Below are 14,671 nucleotides of genomic sequence, written 5' to 3'. Positions count from 1 at the left end.
CGAAACAATTGCTTCCCTCACCTCATCGCTGGATAACAGATATTTTAGGCCTAAACATGTGCAGTCATCTACTGTAACCTTCTGCGCTGTAAAACATTTTCATCAACAGCAAAATAATATTATATTGAAATGTTTTCAATATTTGTATAACTACTAGTTGAGGCTTTCAGGTGTAATTTCATAAAATAATGTGGTGACTTGATTAAAGGGACAAAATGACCTAAAGAGACAAAATTCTCCAAATCAAGGAAAATGCTCTTAAAATGTAAAAAAATCAAAAAATGCAAAAAGTGCTAAATAATAAGGATATAGCTGTAATCGGGGTGCCATGAACAGTTTGTATGTATTGGAGCATTGCACCTGACCACTCAATAAAAAGATGACATGTCGTCAACATCTGGGCTTTATTGATCAATATATCAGACAAGGTGCCCCACTGGCATTTTGGAAGGGAGGGTGTAATCAGTAGTTGCGGGTAAGTTGGATGAAAACCAGTGTGGTTTCAGACCACAGAGGGGCTATCAGGATCAAGTTTTCAGAATGTGCCAGGTACTGAAAAATGCTATGAGAGGAATAGACAGTTATGCTTACATTTCATAAATCATAAAAGCCCTATGATAGAGTACCAAGTGAAAAGACCGGGGGACTATGGAATTAAAGGTAGATTACTAAAGGCAATCAAAGGTATTTATACTGACAACTGGGTTGCAGTCAGAATTGATGGTAGAATAAGTTCTAGGTTTACCTCTGCTGTTCATAGTTGACTGAAAGGTATAAAGTGTAAAGGACGGATTCAGTTAGGTGGAAATGTAGTAAGCAGTTTAGCCTATGCAGACAACTTGGTCTTAATGGGAGATTGTGCTGAAAGCCTGCAGTCTAATATCCTGGAACTTGAAAACAGGAGGCAGTGAGTATGATATGAAAATTGGCCTTTCAATGACTTAAGTGATGTCAGTGCAGATTTGCTGCAGTTAACACCAAAGAACCCACACCTGAACCGTATAATGATTTTGTTGAGGCTGTGAAAAGATGCTTCAGAAGGACCATACCTCGTGGACATCATACATCCCTGGTCTTACTTCAGAGCTTGCTGCTAAGTTTCCAGAGTATACACTAGCATCAGAAAGTTTAGACTCACCCATGAATTTTCACTTACCATGAAAGATAGGGGCTATCTGTTGAAGATCAACATGGAATTACCTATGTTTTTAGAACTAACTAGTTTTATTACACATTTCACTACATTTTCCTTTACAATGACCATTCACAGGAAGCTAGAAACACAATCACAACATCTTAAGCAATCACACCGGCTGTTCATCAATGTGTCCATCCTTTGCTTTGATTACTGCTTTACAGATGCGTGGCATTCTAGCTGTTAATTTTTCCAAAGTCTCGGTATTTATACATCCCCAGGTTTCTAACAGACATTGCCACAACTTATCCACACTGCCTGGCACCTTTTCTTTCACTTTCCTGTCAAGTTCTTCCCATAAAAGTTCAATAGGTGACAGATCAGGTGACTGAGGAGGCCAGACCATTAATTCCAATTTTCCTTCAGCTTGTTTCCTTTCCAGATACTGCTTGCACAAATGAGAGGTGTGTTTAGGATCATTGTCCTGCTGTAAAACAAATCCTTCACCAATCAGCTTCATTCCAAATGGCACGGCATTGCGCGAAAGGATACGAAGATATTGTTTCTTTTCCAGTATTCCTTCTACTTTCACCAAATCACCAACCTCATCATTTCCACAACATCCCCACACCATCACATTTCCTCCTCCATGCTTCAGAGACGGAATTATGCAGGATTCTATAATCTTTTCGCCGGGGTGGCGACAAACGAATTGGCGACAATTGGAAAAGAATTTTTCAAATTTAGATTTATCCGTCCAAAACACACTTTTCCATTGTTCAGCAGTCCACTTAGCATGCATTTTGGCCCATTGTAGCCTTTTCTGCTGGAGTGCAGTTTTCAACAATGGTTTCCGTGCTGCTACGCGACCAAACAATCCCACCTCATGCAGACAATTTTTCACTGTTGTCACAGACACAGGGTTTTCTCTTGTTTTATTTACCTCTAAGCAAATATCTACTATTGTATGCATTCTGTCACGCTTGCTGAGGATTAAAATAAGGTTAACTTCAATTTTAGAAGTCTTCCTTGGACGCCCATTGCGTGGTTGATCCTAATTTTTTAAAACATTTTGTGTAGTTATTTCTAGCCAAGTGCAGCCCTTGAAAGGCAGACCCTCCGATGAGGATGGGTGGCATCTGCCATGTGTAGGTAACTGCGTGTTAATGTGGTGGAGGATAGTGTTATGTGTGGTGAGTGAGTTGCAGGGACGTTGGGATCAGCACAAACACCCAGCCCCCGGGCCAATGGAATTAACCAATGAAGGTTAAAATCCCCGACCCGGCCGGGAATCGAACCCGGGACCTTCTGAACCGAAGGCCAGTACGCTGACCATTCAGCCAACGAGTCGGACGGTTGATCCTCATGACTACCCGTTTCCTCTCTGCGTTTTACTGCTCTGCGAACGCTGCACTCTGAAATTTTCAATTTTTCGGTTCGACCAGCCAATTTCTTTGTAAGCATAAAGTTTGGCTCTGTTTTCTTGGGTTATATTAGCCTTCTTCCCTATATTCGATTGTTTGATGTGCGTTGTTACCGTAGTTATGCCCAGATAACAACAATGTACAAAATAAACAATTTGGTACAGAGATTAACATACAACTGCTCAGGATAACTTCTGCAGGCTAACTGTCGACTTCCAAGACAGTGAGGAAACAAGGACAAGAAATCACGTGAAAGAGGCATGTTTGTTACCTGGGAAATGGCCGGAAGTTATCCAAGTAATCACGTGAGAGAGGCATGTTTATTACCTGGGAAAGGGCTCGAAGTTATCCCGGTAGAAGTAGGCAGTAAGAGCTGGGGACCATAAATCTGTCAACTTCTTTGAAAAGATAAAGTAAAATCTTGCAATATGCACTGAAATAGCTTTATGCTTTTTTTTTTTGCTATTTGCTTTATGTCGCACCGACACAGATAGGTCTTATGGCAACGATGGGATGGGAAATGCCTAGGAAGTGGAAGGATGCGGCCGTGGCCTTAATTAAGGTACAGCCCCAGCATTTGCCTGGTGTGAAAATGGGAAACCACGGAAAACCATCTTCGGGGCTGCCGACAGTGGGGCTCGAACCCACGATCTCCCGATTACTGGATACTGAATAGCTTTATGAAAATGCTGAAGCATCCATACATAAGCAACAGAACTAAAGTACCACTTATCGTCACACAGAAAACAATTATTTAAAACATTATTAATTTTCGAACTGGGAAACCAACCAGTTTAGACAACATCCAAATGGAGAAAATTAAGAATGTTTGTCCATCAACAAGAGAATCAATCTTGCAGATTTTCAATACTTGCATGAGCAAGTGCTAAATACCAGAGATCTGGTGAAAGAGAAGAGTGATAGCTCTTCTAAAACATGGCAAGGAAGCTAACCATCCCAAGAACTACAGACCCATTAGTCTTCTTAGCCACCTCTATAAACAGTTTGAGCATATGATTCTGAATAGAATCCTTCCTGTAACTGACCCTCTACTCATAACCGAGCAAGCAGGGTTTTGGCCTAAGAAAAGCTGTACAGTACAACTCTTGAATTTCACCCAGTTCATAGAGGATGGTTTTGAAACTCACCAGGTGAAAGGGGTGGTCTTTGTGGATCTAACAGCAGCATATAACACTGTCCATCACCTGTTACTCCATGTTGAGTTGTTCAGTCTAATCAAGGACTTCCATTTAACTAAACTTATCAGCACTCTACTTTAAAATTGCAGGGTTTTTTTGTCAACTTCCAACGCCAGTGGAGTCACTGGAGAGCACAGAAAAAGGTTCTACCCCTGGGACATGTCAATGGCTCCTAATTCCTTTCAACATCTATACCAACGACCAGCCACTGACCCCAAACACAAGAAGCTTCTTATATGCAGAGGGTCTAGCCCTTAGTGGACAAGGCTAAAGGAATATGACAATTGCTCTTACAAATCTGTCAAGATACTACAATCAGAACCCACAAGACCCAATCCTTCTAAGACACAAGTATGTGTTTTCCATTTAAGGAACAGGGAAGCTCATCGTGAGTTACGTCTAGAACAGTTAATGGCAATGTGTTTTTCTGCTGCTGAATATTCTACTGAATATCCTTCCTCAGTATGGTACAGCTCATCTCATGCCAGACAGGTAGATAAGGTCCTCAATGAAACCTGCAGGTTGATTACAGGTTGCTTAAGGCCTACTCTGACAGATAAGCTCTATTACCTGGCTGGAATAGCGCCACAATGGGAGAGGAACAGAACAGTGCCCTCCTGCTGCATGGATATAGTCCTCCTCAGCAATGTCTGAGATCGCAGAAAAGATTCCTGAAGACATCTGAGGTGCTTACTGTCACCCCAGAAAAGGCAAGGCTAGATCTGTAGAAGAAGAAGAAGACCTTTCACCTCTATGGATGGATGCTAGCAGCTGAGCAGTGGTACCTGGACATAATGAAAGCTGACTGATGTGGAGGTCCTTGAACAGGCTACGATCAGGAGTGGGAAGATCCAGGGATTACTTGAAGAAATGGGGGTTCAGTACAAGTGAATACGCACAGGAACAAGCCACAAGCCACAAGATTCAGTACCCTCTGAACCCAACATCTTTCACAGAGGATGATCTCCTACAAGCTGCTCTGAATGCAATAGACAGTGCAAAATACTGGACACATGTAATATGAAGATCTCATATGTTATGTTTTGTGTACTTCAAAATGACTCGTACATTAACTGTAAATTTGTATGTTTTTGATTTGAGAATAATGCATAACTTAGGAGTAACAGCCATGAAAGTAGCAAGAATGATCACTGGAACAAACAGGTGGGAACAGTGGCAGGAGGATACCTGGAATGAGCAGATAAAGGCTAAGTGAGGAATTAACTCTATTGATGAAGCTGTATGCATAAACCGGCTTCAGTGGTGGGGGTCATGTGAGGTGAATGGAGGAGGATAGGTTACCTAGAAGAATAGTGGACTCTCTCATGAAGGGTAAGAGAAACAGAAGGAGACCAAGACGATTGTGGTTTGACTCTGGTTTCTAATGATTTAAAGATGAGAGGTACAAAACTTAACAAGGCCCAGAGCTAGTAAAACACAGAGGATTGTAACAGAGTTCAGTAAATTCACAGAGACTTGCAGGCATAATAGTCTATAATGAAACTGCATGTATGTAGTTAACATTTTTAAATACTGTACATACTGCACAGCTGTAAGCTTGTATTTGGGACATAGTGGGTTCGAACCCCACTGTCAGCAGCCCTGACCATGGTTTTCTGTAGTTTTCCTTTTTTACACCAGGCAAATGCTGGAGCTGTACCTTAATCAAGGCCACAGCCGCTTCTTTCCCATTCCTATCGCATAGTTGCCATAAAACCTATCTCTGTTGGTGCAACGTTAAAGCAACTTAAAAATACATTCCATAATTTAGGAACCGCCTCCCCACAAAAACAAAAATAATTATAATCAGTTAGTTCAGAAGCATAATTTTGCCTCTTGTTCTCTTAAGTTGGTAATCTCCCTCATATATATTGCATCCCAATATTTAATGAATGTACACATTACTGTTTGTGTGTATTACTATAAAATTGATATTCGGTTCCATATTTACTTGACAATTTATAGAGTCTCCGTGGCTCAGGCGGCAGCGCGTTGGCCTCTCGCATATGGGTTCCGTGGTTCAAATCCCGGTATGTGAGATTTGTGATGGAAAAAGCGGAGATGGGACAGGTTTTTCTCTGAGTTTCTGGTTTTCCCTGTCATCTTTCATTCCAGCAACACTCTCCATTATCATTTAATTTCATCTGTCAGTTATTAAACATTGCTCCAAAGGAGTGTGAAGGCCTCGGCAGACGGCACAATTCCTATCCTCACCGCAAGATGGGGGCTTCATTCCATCCCTGACCTGATCACTGACTGGAAAACAGGTTGTAGGTTTTCATTCATTCACTTGACAATTTATGCCAATAATTCTTTTTAAGAATTTATTTATAATGGTCCACTCATTCAATGTAAATTACAACTATCTACATAACTCTAAATGGTATATAGAGTCCTATTAAAAATTAGTACAAGTTTCAACCTTTGTTAGGTCATCTTCAGCTAATAAACTTATGAAAAACATCTTAAAATGGATCAAATGTTAACATTGATGCTTTCATGGCCCGTACTTGTAGACATGATATGGGCTTTTGGGCTTATGCCATGTCAAGAAAATAAGGTGAAACTCGTAACGTTTCGCAGAAAACTTAGCTCCGCGTCTTCAGAAGAAAATCTCAACTGTTCACAAGGAAGACTTATCTGATAATCTGATAATAAAAGTTTTGATTTAGACATTAATAATAGAAGTGTAAGTTGGTACATTCTTTGTCACCAGATGGCTCACCATACATGGTACAGCGCTAGCATTCGAATTGGAAGCTGATGGCACCATCAGAATCAGTCTGGGAGGGGAGTATAACTGGTGTACACTCATAACGTGTGACACTGACACAAGCCTGGACTGAAACATCTGGTGATGAGGAACGTACGAATTTGGAAAACACTGAAACAAAATAACAATACAATAGTGAAAGGACGGGGAAGAGAACTACTATGTAAATTTTTTTTTGCTACTGGCTTTACGTAGCACCGACAGAGATAGGTCTTATGGCAACGATGGGACAGGAAAGGGCTAGGACTGGGAAGGAAGCGGCCGTGGCCTTAATTAAGGTACAGCCCCAGCATTTGCCTGGTGTGAAAATGGGAAACCACAAAAAAACATTTTCAGGGCTGCCGACAGTGGGGTTTCAACCCACTATCTCCCGAATACTGGATACTGACAACACTTAAGCGACTGCAGCTATCGAGCTCGGTATGTAAATCCTTAATGGCTGGCAACCATCTATTGCTTAATTGATAGCCAGTGTCCCTGTTGAAATTGTTAGGATTTCTACCTATTTCCACAGCTTTCTTTTTCTAGTTGCTTTACGTTGCACCGACACAGATAGGTCTTATGGCGATGATGGGATAGGAAAGGCCTAGGAGTTGGAAGGAAGTGGCCGTGGCCTTAATTAAGGTACATCCCCAGCATTTGCCTGGTGTGAAAATGGGAAACCATGGAAAACCATCTTCAGGGCTGCAGACAGTGGGATTTGAATCCACTATCTCCTGGAGGCAACACAGCTTTCCGTATAATCCTGGACCTGTAGTGTCTAGTGGGGTTAAGAGCTCGAACATCTTGCAACACGACATCATGACACATCGATAGGGCGTGCTCAGCTAATGCTAATTTTTCTGGCTGGTTGAGACGGATATTTCTTTGGTGTTCCTTGATGCGAGTCGCAATGGACCGGCATATTTGGCCAATGCATACCTTGCCGCAAGTACAGGGAATTTTGTATTCCCCAGGGTGTAATACTGGGGACAATCTGTCCTTGCTTTTACCTAAACTGTGAGCAATTTTTGTGACGATGCCAATCATGGATTTTATATTGTGTTTATGGAAGTCCTTGGCAATTCAGTCTGTGATCTTGTGGATGTAAGGCAGGTAGGCAGTCCCCTTCACTTCTTCTTTCTGTGAGCTTTGCGTAGTTGTCCCTCTGGGATGTAAGGCTCTATGAATCTGTATATAGGGTCGTAACCATTACCCTTGAACGCGACTTTGTGTGTATCCATCTCCTCCTGGATATGTGATGGTTCACAAATTCGTGTCGCTCTCGTGGCGAGTGTCGTGAGAATGCCCTGTTTCTTGAGCTGGATAGTGGTGAGAATCTGCATGGAGATAGCAATCTGTGTGATTAGGCTTATGATAGATGGCATGTCCTAAGGAGCCGTCTGGTTTCTTTCTTATTAGAACATCCAAGAAAGGAAGGCATCCATCTGACTCCATCTCCGTAGTAAATTGAATTGAAGGATGTTAGTGATTTAAGTGGTGTAAAATTATATGAAATTTCTCAGGATCTTCTGCCCAGACCACAAATGTATCGTCAACATACCTCCACCAAATTATAGGTTTGACGGGCGCCGAAGCAATAGCCTCCCTTTCAAAATGATCCATAAAGAAATTAGCCACTACCGGAGAGAGTGGACTTCCCAGATAGTGATGGGATATTTGATTCATTTTATTAAATCAATTCATTTGATTCATTTCGCGTTACTGAATCAATACAGTGATCCAATTCACGGCACATCAGAGTCACTGTTCCTATTGCATATGTCTAGTGTGCACTGATAAGACAGCAGCAACAACATTCAATGCTTACACCGGCCATCTTGTCTTCTTTCTATGAACTGCTTTCCTATGCGTCATCTAGCTTTCAGATTCAGGTTTCTCCTACAGCCTCCTCTTCATTTCAAGTTTTGATGTTACAAAGCCTTTCGCCCACAGGGACAACTCTATTAAATAAGTATATAGAATTAGATGAAAAAATATCTGTACACACAATCATCAATGATCTGCATTAAGAGCTGTCGCTCAGGTGGAAGATTACCTGTCAATTGTTTGCTTAGTCTTTCCTTAAACGATTTCAAAGAACATGGAATTTTCATTGTATTCTCAGTAAGTACACAATACAAAACAAATACACTAAAATGCATAAAAAATAGGTACTTGTGCAGTACTATACATGCTTATTTTATTAGAGTACAACACTTACATAGTTAATAATAATAATAATAATAATAATAATAATAATAATAATAATAATAATAATCGACACAACTAAAATTTTCTGCAAAGACTTCTGATTTTTCATACTTTTCAGAATGTAACAACTCCATGTTTACAATAAGTGGCTTACATATTAACATACAAATGTTAAAAAATAAATGCATGTAAAATTACCACTCCAGTACATAAATACATCCATATTGAGTTATAGTGCAAAAAATTACATACCGAATAATAATAATAATAATAATAATAATAATAATAATAATAATAATAATAATAATAATAATAATAATAATAATAATAATAATAATAATAATAATAATAATACCTGACATAACTCAAATTTTAAACACTAACTTACGGTTTTCCATAGTTCACTGAAAGTCACAACTCTAATATATATACAGAATTAGATGTAAAATTACCTGTGTTCCCAATAAGTAGCCTACATTATAAATCAAATAAGTTTCTTTACGCCGCACTGGACAGATCGGTCTTATCACAATTAGGATTCAAGAAGGTTCAGCCTATTCAATACAAAACGTGTTGTACAAGGTGTTCACAACATATTATTTATTATTACTAGTACCGGTTTCGACGCTTAATGGCGTCATCATCAGCTAGAAATCACAAAGTGGGCATAGTACATGTCATAAAAGTTGTATAGATAATACATACATTGCAAAATACAAATGATAGGCTGTTTTCTTATTAAAAGCTAGAAGAATGATGTGTAATTTATTTATTTATCGTGTCAGAAGTACAAAGTAAGAGAGACAAAAAATAAAAAAGGTAATTTTAAATATTGATATAGTATAACACATAGAGGCGTTATAGTCTGATGAGGCAAGTGACTATTATATAATAAAATTCGTCTGATGAATGAGAATAAAAAGTCTTCATGATAATAAAATGATGCAATAAAATTGTCCACTCTTCTATTGTTGTTCAATGGAGACATCTTCTATTGTTGTTCAATGGAGACATATATAAGTCCAGGTCCAGTGTTGTATGTGGTTGGCAAGACCATCAAATATTTGTCAAAAGCCGGGACACCTAACGTTGAGAGGTTGAATAAGGTTGATTTTTAAGGTTGTCTCAGCTCAACGTGGGTGGTGAAGCTTAAAAGGAAGCTAAAAATGGGATCGTGGCTGAATATGATAGGATACGAGACTCACATTGTTTAGCGTGCTGGTTTTATGTTGTGAGAAGAGTTGTGGACGAGTGAGATGGGTGTGAGTAAGTTGAGTGAGTGTGAAGGTAGGGTGGGAGGAGCGGGAAGAGGAGGGGGGAGGGGGAGAAGGAGAGAGGAATGGAATGGGAGGGATGGGAAGGCGGAGTTCAAGGCGGGTCAGGGGGACGTAGTGGCGATGGTGTGGGACATTGAAGAGTGTTTTGGAGCTATCCATTTCATTAACTTGGTTTTTCCTTCCTTTTAAGCTTCACCACCCACAATGAGTTGAGACAACCTTAAAAATCAACCTTATTCAACCTCTCAACGTCAGATGTCCCGACCTTAGACATATATTTGATGGTCTTGCCAACCACATACAACACTGGACCTGGACTTATATATGTCTCCATTGAACAACAATAGAAGAGTGGACAATTTTATTGCATCGTTTTATTATCATATGACGACTTTTATTCTCATTCATCAGACCAATTTTATTGTAAAATACTCACTTGCCTCATTAGACTATCGTAATCTATAATCTTCAATATACCGTTAACAAAAGAAGATCTAAACAAAGAACTACAACTAATTCATGACATAGCTAAGAACAATGGATACAAGAAAGAAATGGTTAACAAAATCATTCACAAAATAAAATCCCAACCCAAAACCAAACTAACAAAAGTAGACGAATCCAAGAAAGATTACGCACTATTCACCTTCAATAATGCACACATATACCCCATAACCAACATTTTTAAAAAACATAACCTAAGAATAGCTTTCAGAACTACACACAATAGTACCAACATCATACACAACGTCAGAACAATCAATAGCAACAACAAAAACAACCACTCAGGGGTATACCGTATCAAATGTAATAATTGCGAGACAAGCTATGTCGGACGCACCGGTAGAAACTTCCTAACCCGATATAACGAACACATAAATGCGGTAAAACACAATAATTTTTCCTCAATAAGACAACATGTTGCAGACTAGAAACACAGTTTTACAAACATCGATAACGATATGCAAATCCTAAACATAAACCCCAAAGGCCCCCTGCTCAACATAACAGAAGAATTTTACATTACTCTAGATCAGTACACCAATCCAAATTACAACATAAATGAAATCACAGAAAAAACTAACATCATCTTCAATACAGTTATCCCCACTCTAAAAAACTCTTACCTTAAGTTAATTGACAAACAGAATGTGACACGTAACAGAAAAACATCAAACAACACACCCAGCTCCACCCTTACCCCCACAACAACAACTCTCCCTACCCCTCCTTCCCTTCCCCTCACAGCAGCTAGTATGAGCCCAAGAAGAACACGAAGTAGTACACTACAAGCTCGCACGTCAAACGCAACTCGGCTACACCAACAATAGTAAGTACATATTCAAATTTACACACATAACCTTTAGACATTCCTCCAACATAATATCTCTCATAGCTCAATCTTATCTTCCACAGATTAACATAACACCATTGCACAGCTACAAATGGGAAAGGAGCCATTACTTTGAACCCAATTTTACGGACGCCACAGGACAACAAGATTTGATTCTAACGTAAGGCAACATACATAGCAGAGCTGAACATATTTTAGCCGAATTTTATCCATACATCTGGCAATTTTTTAAAATTGGAAAGTGTTTTATCCCACATGAAGACTATATCTTTTACTCATGCAATTTTACAACCATATCTTTTAAACTCCAAGAACAGCAGCTGAGTGTACAACTGTAAATGGGACTTAAATACGAGAGTTGATGAATTGACCAACAAGCAAGATACGAATGTTCATGTGCACGAAATGTTTTTTATATATTGTATTTTATCCTGTACATATATATATAAGTTAGTTTAAGTGAAGATATGTTTTATACACTAATTTTAGGACCTCAACATTATATTTTAGACATACAGTTGCAATATTGTACATACTGACATATATGCCAATTCACGTTAAGACATGCCCCATTTGTATGTGACTAAATGCACATCATCATATGACATTCCTTTGACAATGCAATTTTAATCAAAGCTTCATCATATAAATATGTATTCATGGTTCAGCTGAAGATGACCTTGTATATGGGGTCGAAACTGGTCCTGTAGCTTAATATAAGCAATAAACAAGTATTGATTGGTGGAAATCCTTTCCTATTTTTAATTGTCATTAGACTATAACGTCTCTATGTGTTATACTATATCACCATATTTTACACATCATTCTTCTAGCTTTTAATGAAAAAAAACCAGCCTATCATTTGTATTTTGCAATGTATGTATTATCTATACAACTTTTATGACATGTACTATGCCCACTTCGTGATTTCTAGCTGATGATGACGCCATTAAGCGTCGCAACCGGTACTAGTAATAATAAATAATATGTTGTGAACACCTTGTACAACACATTTTGTATTGCATAGGTTGAACCTTCTTGAATTCTAATTGTGAATCTAAGTTCAATACGGGAAAATGAAGTTCTTAACTTATAGATAGGTCTTATGGTAACAATGGGATAGGAAAGGGCTAGGAGAGGGAAGGAAGCAGCCGTACAGCACCAGCATTTGTCTGGTGTGAAAATGGAAAACCATCTTAACGGCTGCCAACGGTAGGATTCTAACCCACCATTCCCTAAATGCAAGCTCACGCAACCCCAACTGCTTTGCCAACTCGCTCAATGATTTTTGAAAATGTGTCTTCTTTTTATCAGCAAAGGATTTTTTAAATCGTCATATTTTGTATAGGCTAGCCGAGATGTACAGTAGCCTTCTGATTTTCTGATTCAACATCTTTTTTATTTCAGCTAATGCATCAGTCAGCTCCCTTACTCACTGTCCACGTACACCGGTGATCTCGTAATTCGATTATTGAAGTCTTGTGTATGATGTGACATACGAACTGAGAGAATACTGTGAGGTTCTTCCCAGTATAAAACAGACAATCTCGAGTGGTCATGAACACGAATCATAAGTCATAGGGTAGGCTAGAGAACTGAGATGAATTAATTGTCGAATGTTAACTAAGGAATAATACTAATTCATTAAACTAATAAGTAGAGTAACCTTACTAGCAAGGTACTTTGGAATTATACTTCAACTTCCTCCTCAACACTGCAAATAAATCCATCTATTATATAAACCTCCCTGCAAGAAGAGGACAGTGAATGCAAGTGGGTATTATTTTCAAATGAGCTAAGAGGGGTAGTCCGTGATTGCATACGATTCTTTCAGTGTGGCACGACTCTGTATGTCTCGCTGCAGCGGACGTTTGGCTCCCCGCCAATGTCCAGTGTGCAGATGTTGATAGCCATACGGAACCTGAAATATCTGTTCCGAATGTGTAAATTTATAATACCAATATAATTGGTCCTTTATTGGACATTATAAATTTTCCAGCTAACTCATTCCTGGTTGCCAGCATTTCGCCCCAGTGTGCTAAGTTGAACTCATCAGTTGGTAAATAACACACCCACCAAGACGCATGGTTAGTGCATACCGTGAAGGCCACTGCGTAAGCTACTTGGAGCCACCGGCAGTGCCAATGCACTATGAGAGACTTAGTCTCATTACCAAAAATTGATGGCTGCCTGGCCATCAGATGATACAGATGTTGATTCCCATAAGGAACCTGAAATATTTGTCCCGTATGAGTAAATTTATAATACTGTACCAATATAAATGGTCAATTATTGGACATTATAAATTTTCCAGCTACCTCATTCCTGGTTGCCAGCGTTTCACCCCAGTGTACCCACCAAGACGCATGGCTAGTGCATACCGTGGAGGCCACTGTGTAGGCTACTTGGAGCCACCGGCAGTGCCAATGCATTATGGGAGACTTAGTCTAATTACCAAATATTGATGCCTGCCTGGCCATCAGATGGTATAGATGTTAATTCCCATAGGGAAGCTAAGGAAACAAACCCTTGTCATATGTCTTCATCGACCTTGAGAAGGCCTATAATAGAATATCACAGAGAAATTGTTACGGAGATGTCTGTGTAGGAAAGGCATTGAAGAGAAGTACATAAAATTAGTACAGACAAGAAATATACAAGGATAGCACAATTAATATCAAATATGCAGCCCATATCACAAATACTTTTTCAGTGTAAGTGAGAGTGCACCAGGGCACCACTATTATTTGCAATTTTTATGTACATGTGAAGTGATAGCATGATGATGGAGGTGTCTTAGTGTAAGAAGTTTGCAGATGACACTGTATTTCGTAGACAGAAGAAGGAAGAGGTAGAGGATTTGCTGTGGAGGAGCATAAAAAAGACTGAGTGAGAGTGAAGTGGGAAATTCTTGCAGAAACTAAAAGAAGCTGTGTTCAGGTGGTACGGACATGTTAAATGGCAAAATGAAGAATGTTGGGAGGAAGATGTTGGAGATGAAGCCGCCAAGGAAAAGGAACAGAGGACCAAGGAAAATATACATATAGATAGATAGTATAAGGGTGCATGTAAGGAACAAAAGTAGATGACAATGGAGTGTAAAGCATGGAGGAGAAAGATCTGCACCAGCGACCCTATATAAGTGGGAATAATTAGCTGAAGAAGAAGATCAAGTAAAAAAGCAATACTATGATTCATTTATCATGTACAACTGTACTCAAATTCCAAATTATGATTATGATAATAAATAAAAATAACAATCAGGTAAGTGTCTTGGATAACATCTACATACAGTACAACATTTCTTCAGATCCAG

The 14,671-nt window shown here is 39.2% G+C and overlaps 1 protein-coding gene across 4 annotated transcripts in view; it reads right to left on the bottom strand.

Moving 5' to 3' along the window:
• LOC136876324 (CCAAT/enhancer-binding protein gamma) overlaps positions 1–14,671 on the bottom strand; it is a 73,339-nt gene that overhangs the window by 27,044 nt on the left and 31,624 nt on the right. The window lies entirely within an intron of this gene.

Source organism: Anabrus simplex, chromosome 6 (genome assembly GCF_040414725.1).
Source record: "Anabrus simplex isolate iqAnaSimp1 chromosome 6, ASM4041472v1, whole genome shotgun sequence".
Taxonomy (NCBI): domain Eukaryota; kingdom Metazoa; phylum Arthropoda; class Insecta; order Orthoptera; family Tettigoniidae; genus Anabrus; species Anabrus simplex.
The sequence above is the reverse complement of the archived record's forward strand: the minus strand, read 5'-3'. Positions and strand labels throughout refer to the sequence as shown.